The sequence below is a fragment of the Peromyscus eremicus genome, chromosome 23 (genome assembly GCF_949786415.1).
Source record: "Peromyscus eremicus chromosome 23, PerEre_H2_v1, whole genome shotgun sequence".
NCBI classification, from domain to species: Eukaryota; Metazoa; Chordata; class Mammalia; order Rodentia; family Cricetidae; genus Peromyscus; species Peromyscus eremicus.
This window is the reverse complement of record NC_081438.1, coordinates 26296523-26305982: the sequence shown is the minus strand read 5'-3', so window position 1 is coordinate 26305982 and position 9460 is coordinate 26296523.

The following is a 9460-nucleotide window of genomic DNA, read 5'->3' as shown; positions in this document are numbered from 1 at the left end:
GCCTGGGTCCCTGTGATTGACTTGGCCATATGGCTGGTCCCGGACTCCGAGAGGTCTTGGCTTGCCTGGGCACCCAGTTCTGGGGTGATGTGATTCTGGGCTGCTGGGGAATGTGTCAGCCTCATCCTCTCTTTTGTTCTGCAGCTGTTGGTGACAATTCACTCAGATCCTGAGAATTTCTTTTTCGTGTGCCCGTGTGCAAGCGTGCAGAGGCCCGAAGAGGACCTCAGGTGTCCCGCTGTATCACACTCCACTTTACTTCCTGGAGGTGGTCTCTCACTGAGCCCGGAGCTAGGAGGCAGCCAGCAAGTCCCAGCGATCCTCCTGTCCCACCGCCTACACAGCACTGGGGGTCCAGGTGGGCATGGCCATGCCCGGCTTTCTGCATAGGGGCCAGGTAGCTGAATTCGGTCCTCAGGTTTGCACCGCAGGAGTACTTGCCCACTAAGCCATCTCCCCATTTCCAAATCATGAAACTCTTTATGCCTGACAACCTGAGTTCCGTTTCCATAACTCACGTAAAGTGGAAGGAGAGAAGCGACCCCACAGAGTTGTCCTCTGATCTCCGCATGCACAACAAAGCACACATCCCCCCACCCCATCACACACAGACACACACACACAAACATGCATCCCCCACCCCATCACACACACACACACACACACACACACACACACACACACACACATGCATCCCCCACCCCATCACACACACACACACACACACACATGCATCCCCCACCCCATCTCACACACACACACATGCATCCCCCACCCCATCACACACACACACACACACACACACACACACACACAAACATGCATCCCCCATCCCATCACACACACACATGCATCCCCCCCACCCCATCACACACACATGCATCCCCTCACCCCATCACATACACATACACATACACACAAACACACACACACACACAAATGCATGTGTGTGCACACACAGAGTAATAATAAAAAGTTGGTCTTCACAGAGATCCGCCTGCCTCTGCCTCCTGAGTGCTGGGATTAAAGGCATGCACCATCATCGCTGCCGCCGCCGCCACCGCCGCCGCCGCCGCTGCCGCCGCCGCCCAGACTATTTTTGAGAAATTGTTTAAACTATTTTAATGGTTTACCAGGTGGGCTTTTGAGAAAAATCCTATAATCTCCCAAGTGTGTGTGTGTGTGTGTGTGTGTGTGTGTGTGTGTGTGTGTGTGTATTAAAGCCTTCCTTGTTTGACCCAGGACTGGTTGCACACACCACCTGAGCACAAGAAAATCGGTCTACACTCAGCAATCGAGTTAAACTTCTGACCCTCCTGCCTCCACTGCCTGAGTGCTGGGATCGCAGAGACGTGTAACTAACCCCAGTTTTACCTTTTCCTTTAAAAAAATAATTAATTAATTAATTTTATTTATTTATTTATTTATTTTTGATACAGGATGTCTATGTAGACCATGCTAGCCCAGAATCCAGTATGCAGACCAGGCTGGCCTGGAACTCAGAGATTCATCTACCTCTGCCTCCCCAGTGCTGGGATTAGAGGTGTGCACCACCGTGTCCAACCAAATGGATCTTATTTTTAAATGTGTGTGTGTGTGTGTGTGTGTGTGCGTGCGTGTGTGTGTGTGTGTGTGTGTCTGTTTGTATGTATATGTGAATGAAGATGTTCGAGGATCCCCTAGAGCTGGAGTTATAGGCATTTGAGAGCCACCTCACCTGGGTGCTAGGAACTGAACTCAGCTCTTCTGGTAGAGCTGTAGGCACTCTTGACCACTGAGGTATCTCTCTAGCCCCAGCTCCTAGTTTAATGTGGTTCTAGGAATCTAACCTAGGACTTGATGCATGCTAGGCAAGCATTTAGCCCACTGAGCCACGTGCCATAGCAGGTGATGTGGGACTGAGCAGGGCACGGACTAAAGAAAGCCCTGTTCTGTTTGTCACTTGTGGTGCTGGGGATGGGACCCAGGTGTTTGCCAGGTAACCACTGAGCCACACCCCAGCCCCTCACTGGGGGATTCTAGGCAGGAGCTCTACCACTGAGCCACACCCCAGCCCCTCACTGAGGGATTCTAGGCAGGAGCTCTACCACTGAGCCACACCCCAGCCCCTTACTGGGGGATTCTAGGCAGATGCTCTACCACTGAGTCACACCCCAGCCCCTCACTGGGGGATTCTAGGCAGGTGCTCCACCACTGAGCCACACCCCAGCCCCTCACTGGGGGATTCTAGGCAGGTGCTCTACCACTGAGCCACACCCCAGGCCCTCACTGGGGGATTCTAGGCAGGTGCTCTACCACTGAGCCACACCCCAGCCCCTCACTGGGGGATCCTAGGCAGGGGCTCTACCACTGAGCCACACCCCAGCCCCTCACTGGGGGATTCTAGGCAGGTGCTCTACCACTGAGCCACACCCCAGCCCCTCACTGGGGGATTCTAGGCAGGAGCTCTACCACTGAGCCACACCCCAGCCCCTCACTGGGGGATTCTAGGCAGGTGCTCTACCACTGAGCCACACCCCAGCCCCTCACTGGGGGATTCTAGGCAGGTGCTCTACCACTGAGCTATAACCCTAGCCTCTCACTAGGGGATTCCAAGGAAGTTCTCTATCACTGAGTCACATCCTAGCCCCAACAATCCCTTATTGCTTCAGTTTCAATGGAACTCTTTTGCATTTTACTTTTCTGACTGAGATGAGCATCACATCCATGAACTCTTGAGGCTGGAACTGACTTTTAAGCAGATGGGACCAGGAACCCCTGCACCCCGACAGTGTGAGGGTCTACCTAGGCTGCTGCCTTTTTTTTTTTTTTTTTTTTTTTTTCCCTCTGTCTCCATAAAAGCGATAACATTGGAAGTTGTCTGCCTGCTGTTTTTGGTCCTGGAACAGCTGCACATGGGGACAGCTGTCTCAGCTTCAGGACACAGGATCTGCCGGAGATTAATAACAGAGCTCAGGCAAGCCCATGGGGAGCAGAGCCGGCTAGGATTACCTTGCACCAGGAAGTGTGCCTGCCCTGCTGACAGCGGGTGGGGAGCCTGCAGGATGGATGGGATCTCGGGGCGCCAGGGGGTGGCTGGGCAAGACAGCCCACTGGCTGGCCCAGTCAAATCCACCTCCCACCCTTCAAGATGCAAACTGACTCTCCCAAGAGCCTCTGGCTTCCGCTGGTCCTGAAACCAGGCAAGAGCTGGTCCCTGAGAATTATGTGAGGAGCCAGAAATGGGAGCCAAATGTCGGTGTCAGGTAGAGGAAGCTGGTGGGTGTTGTGGCTTAGCCGGCCGTGCAGCTGTGAGGGCTCAGGCTCCTGGGGCCAGCGCAGATGTGTAGGTGAGGCTAGCTCATCTATTTTTAAAAGTGCTGGCACACTGCACACGTGTGAGCGCACCAGTGTGTGGAGACCAGAAGTCAATCGTGAGTGTTGTTACTCGAGTCTACACCTTATATTTAAAAAGAAAAGATTTATTTTCAGTTGTATTTATTTATATATCAATTTTTTAGTGTGTGTGTGTGTGTGTGTGTGTGTGTGTGTGTGTGTGTGTGTTTGGTGTGTTTGTGTGCATGCTTACTTGCTTGCATGTGCATTATCTGCCTGCAGGTGCCTGCGGAGGCCAGACGAGGGAGTCGGATCTCCCAGAGCTGGAGTTACAGGTGGTTGCAAGCCACTGGGTCGGGGGGGGGCGGGGGGGGGGGTGCGGGGGGCGGCTGGGAACTGAACTCAAGTCCCCTGCCAGGGCAGTCTTCTAGAAATTACTAAGCCACCTCTCTAGCGTTCCTTGCCCTGCTTTATTTATTTATTTATTTATTTGTTTGTTTGTTTATTTGTTTATTTATTTATTTATTTAATTTAAGACAGAGTCTGGAACTTGTAGCTTGAGTTTTCCTGCCTGGCCCACAGTCAGGACAAATCTCTCACCTGCCAGTCCCACAGCTGCTCAAACCCGACCAAGTAAACACAGAGACTTATATTGCTTACAAACTGTATGGCCGTGGCAGGCTTCTTGCTAACTGTTCTTACAGCTTAAATTAATCCATTTCCATTAATCTATACCTTGCCACATGGCTCGTGGCTTACCGGCATCTTCACATGCTGTTTCTCATCGTGGCAGCTGGCAGTGTCTCTCTGACTCAGCCTTCTACTTCCCAGCTTTATTCTCCTCCTTGTCCCGCCTACACTTCCTGCCTAGCCAATGGCCAATCAGTGTTTTATTTATTGACTAATCAGCAACACATTTGCCATACAGAACATCCCACAGCAGGAACTCACTGAATAAGCTAGTCCTTTTGGTCAGCAAACCCTAGGAATCCGCTCATCTCTGCCTCCCCAGCACGGGGGTTCCGGGTGCACGCCACTCCTCCTAACTGTTTTCTGTTGGTTCTGGAGATCAAGCCAAGGTCCTTCCTGCTTCCTTGCTCACTGAGTAACTTCCAAACCTGTGACTCCGTGCATGCGTGCGTGGATTGCGTGTGTGTGCACATGAACATGTGTGCATGCCTATGTTCGTGTGTGTGCATGTGCGTGCTTGTGCTTCAGCCCGTGTGTGTGTGTGTGTGTGTGTGTGTGTGTAAAACAGGATCTTGCTATGTGCTTCTGACTGTTGTAACACAGCTTCTAAGACCACTGTGGTGATGTATTGTGTCCCCCAATATATTGTGCACCCTAATAAAGCTTATCTGAGGATCAGAGGACAAAGCCAGCCACTATGTTAAACATAGAGGTCAGGCAGTGGTATCACACACCTTTAATCCTAGCATTCAGGAGGCAGGGATCCATCCCGAACTCTGAGTTCAAGGCCACACTGGAAACAGAGCCAGGTGTGGGGGCACACACCTTTAATCTCAGCACTAACCATGGAGGTCTGGAGGTCTGTACAGACAGACAGGAAGTGACAGAGCTGGGCGGAAAGAGAAAGTGATGTAGCTGGGCGGAGAGAGGAAGTGAGGTGGCAGAACAGAAAGGCATATAGGCGTGGGTGTACAGGAAGTAGGTGTCTTTGGAGGCTGAGGAGTTGATAAGATGAGTTTGGTGTGGCTTGTCCTATTCCTCTGACTCTCGGCTTTCACCCCAATATCTGGCTCCGGGTTTTTTATTAATAAGACCGTTTAGCAATTTGTCTTACAGACCACAGTTGACAGCATCATTTCTCATCCCTGCCTTCACTTTTTTGGATCCAGAATTGCTGGATCATAGCGCGGTTCTGTGTTTTGAGGCCCCATTTCACAGTGGCGGTGACATACTCCATTCCTATAACAGTGAAGACTTGCCTGTCAGTTGTTTCTTTCTGGTTGATATTGCCCTTTTGAGATAGGATCTCACTTTCTGGTCCAGGTGGGTCTTGAACTCATCATCCTCCTGCCTCAGCTTCCTGAATGCTGATGTCATAGGCATGCATCATCATGACCGGTTCAAACTATCTACTTCTTAAACAAACAACAAACAAATAAACAAACAAAAAGTGGGGCTGGAGAGCAGGCTCAGTGGTCAAGAGCACTTGCTACTCTTGCAGAGGACCCGGGTTCAATTCCCAGCACCCACACGGTGGCTCAGAACTGTAACTCCAGTTGCAGGAAACCCAATGTCTTCTGGCCTCCACCGACATCAGGTATGCAAGTGGTACGCAGACACGCACAGGCAAAACACCAATACACACAAACAAATCCAAGTTAAAAAGTGACTGTGTTTGCTGTGCACATGAAGTGTGTGTGTGTGTGTGTGTGCACGTGAGCATGTCATAAACAAATAAATACACATTAAAAATGACCGTGTATGCAGTGTTCATGAAGTGTACGTGTGTGTGCACGTGAGCATGTCATAAATAAATACAAATTAAAAAGTGATTGAGTGTATAGTGTACATGAAGCGTGTGTGTGTGTGTGTGTGTGTGTGTGTGTGTGTGTGTGTGTGTGTAGGCCAGAGTTTGATGTTGAGTGTCTTCCTCTATCACTCTCCACCTTCCTTTTTTACAAAAAAAGATCTCTACCTAAATCTGGAGATCGGTGATTGATTAGACAAGGCTGGCCAGCAGGCTCTGGAGCTCCTCGGGTCTCTATGCCCGAATGCTGGGGTTCAGGCATGCGCAGCCATGCCTGACTTTTACACATGGGTGCTTCATGCTCAAGCTGCAGCAAGTCCTGCCCTGACTGAGCTGTCTCCCCAGACCCCACATGGTTTCAATTTTAACATAATCAAATTTATCTGCTTTTTCTTTTGTTGTTTGTGTTTTTAGTGTCCTAGCCAAGGAACTCGCACCCAATCCGATGTCATGAAACTCTCTCCCCTGCATTTTCTTCGAAGAGTTGTAGTACTTGGGTCTTGCATTAAGACCTTTAGTTTATTTATTTATTTATTTATTTATTTATTTATTTATTTATTTATTTAAATTTTTTTAAGTCAGGGTGTCGGTAGCCCAAGTTGGTCTTGAATTCTGTGTATAGCTGAGGTTTGGCTATACCATGACTCTCCTGCTATAGCTACTTAAATGTTGGGAATAAGGGTGAGCTTGGGCCAGGCAGTGGTGGCACACATCTTTAATCCCAGCACTCTGGAGGCAGAGGCAGGCGGATCTCTGTGAGTTCGAGGCCAGCCTGGTCTACAGAGCGAGTTCCAGGACAGCCAGGGCTGTTACACAGAGAAACCCTGTCTCAAAACAAAACAAACAGAAAAATTAGTGAGCATGGTCATACCCAGCTGAGCTACTTTTCTGGGGTATGTGTGTGTATACATGTTTGTTGTGTGTATACATGTTTGTTTGTGTGTGGGGTGTACATGTTTGTGTGGGGTTGGATGTGCAGGCTGGAGATCAACCCCAAGTGTCATTTCCCAGGCACTATCCACTTTGTTTTTAATTTTTAAAATGAAATTTCTTTTGATAATTACTGTAATTACTAGGGGGTGGGGCACCCATGCCACGGCATGTGTATGGGGGTCAGAAGACAGCTTGAAAGGGTCAATTCTCTCTTTCCACCCTGTGGGTCCTTGGAAATGGAACCCAGGTGACCACACTTGCCTTTCAATACCCCTTTCAGGGTAGTGTATTACAGCCATGCACTACCCACTGAGCCATCTTGCTAGCCCTACTTTGCATTTTTGCAAAAGTCTCTTTAACTGGTGGGGAACTGGCTAAGTAAGCTGCACTGGCTGACCAGGGAGCCCCAGAAACCCATCTCTCTTCACCCGAAAGTTGGGATAACAGTCACGCGCTGCATGCCTGCCTTCTGTTTTTGACATGAACATCGGGGACTGAAGTCAGGTTCTTAGTTTGCAAGACAAGCAAGCTCTTTACCATCTGAACCATCTGGATTAAACCTCTGGATTAAAAACATTTTTTTCACATGTATGCATTTATTTGTGTATGTGCGTGGAGGTCAGAGGACAAGTCTCGGGTCAGCTCTCTTTACTGTGTGGCTTCTGGAGACTGAACTCAGGCAGTCAGGCTCGGTGGCAAGCCCCTTCACCAGCTGCACCATCTTGCCATCTCCCCGAAGTTTTTCCTGATGTAAGATAGGAAGTGAGGACCCAACATCATTCTTTTGCCATGCGTCCAGAAGACAGTCCGTGCTCTGTAATCCCGTATTTGAAGAAACGACACCTGTAGGCGTTTCCCACTTGTTCATTCATTGTTTTTGCACAGTTTGGGAGCCCTCAATGGTTGCTGAGGAAGGAAGTCCGTGTGCTTTGTTTGGGAGCCTGGGTTTTCCACCCAGTGTCTCCTCTCTGGAATCTCCAGGAAGGGGAGACTCGTTCGCTGTCTAGACGCGTAGGGAGGATCGTGGTTTCCTGGGAGCTGCGTCTTTTGCATAGAATGACTTGGGCTGAGAGTCCTAGATTTGAAGTCCAGTGGAGGGTGAAGCAAGCAATTGCCATCCGAAGTGCAGAAATCACAAAGACCTGGAGAGAGGGAGTGGCGTGTGCGCGTGCGTGCGTGCGTGCGTGTGTGTGTGTGTGTGTGTGTGTGCGTGCGTGCGTGTGTGTGTGTGTGTGTGTGTGTGTGTGTGTAGGACAACCTTGGCTGTCATTCCTCAGGCATTTTCCACTTCTCGTTTGTTTGAGACTGAGTCTCTCATTGGCCTGGAGCTTTGCCACATAGGCTAGGTTACCTGACCTGTCTCTGCCTCCCATCCAGCCCTCCCGCAATGGGATTAGAAGTGGGCGCCACCTCACCTGGCTTCTCCTGCGGATGCCGGGGGCACCTGAATCTCGGTCCTCATGCTTGCTGGCGAGGCATCTCACAGACTGAGCAGCTCCCTAGCTCCTTATCTTTTCAGACAAGATCTATCGATCTGGAGCTCATCGATTTGGCTACACTGTCTGCAGGGGCCACCATGCCTAGCTCTTTGTTTTGTTTTTTGAGACAGGATTTCTCTGTGTAGCCCTGGCCATCCTGGAACTCACTCTGTAGACCAGGCTGGCCTTGAACTCACAGAGATCCACCTGCCTCTGCCTCCCGAGTGCTGGCATTGAAGGCGAGCGCCACCACTGCCTGGCTGTGCCTAGCTTTCTATCTGGGGCTTTGAACTCAGCTTCTCATACTTCCACAGCAGGTACTTCCCCAGACACGGCCCTTTTCTCCTTTCGAGATTATTATCTCAGGTACTTTGTCACAGAGAAGAAAATCTAAGTAGCATAAAGGGACATGGAGAAATGGAAGTGCAAGGTATTGTTGAAGGTCGTGGTCGAAGGTGAAGGTGAAGGATAAACAGAACTGCCTTTAAAATGTATGCTGTTACACCACTGAGTCACAATTGAATTCTTATTTTAATTTAGTGGGGTTTTTTTTGTTATTTTTTTGGAGGCACAGTCTCATGTAGCTTAGGCTATCATCAAACTCACTAAGTACCCAGAGATGACCTTAAATTTCTGATCCTCCTGCCTCTGCCTATTATGCTTGGTTTTAATGTAATGGTAGGGATGGAATCTGGGGTTTTGTGCATGTTAAGCACTCTACCACTGAGCCACACCCCAGCCCCTCACTGGGGGACTCTAGGCAGGGGCTCTACCACTGAGCCACACTCCCAGCCCCTCACTGGAGGACTCTAGGCAGGTGCTCTACCACTGAGCCACACCCCAGCCCCTCACTGGGGGATTCTAGGCAGATGCTCTAACCACTGAGCCACACCCCAGCCCCTCACTGGGGGATTCTAGGCAGATGCTCTAACCACTGAGCCACACCCCAGCCCCTCACTGGGGGATTCTAGGCAGGGGCTCTGCCAACACTTCTCACCTTTGCTTCCTGGTTTCAGCTAGTTTCGGCGCACTCGGCCCTCTGTTGGATTGTCCTGAACCATCTCCAACCCCCCCTTCCCTATGCAGCTTTCCTCCCGACGATGCATTACAGATCTGTGCTCTTGGGTCAGTTGCTCTTTTTTTTTTTTAAGATTTATTTATTATGTACACAATGTTCTGTACTGTGTATGTGCCTGCATGCCAGAAGAGGGCGCCAGATCTCATTACAGATGGTTGC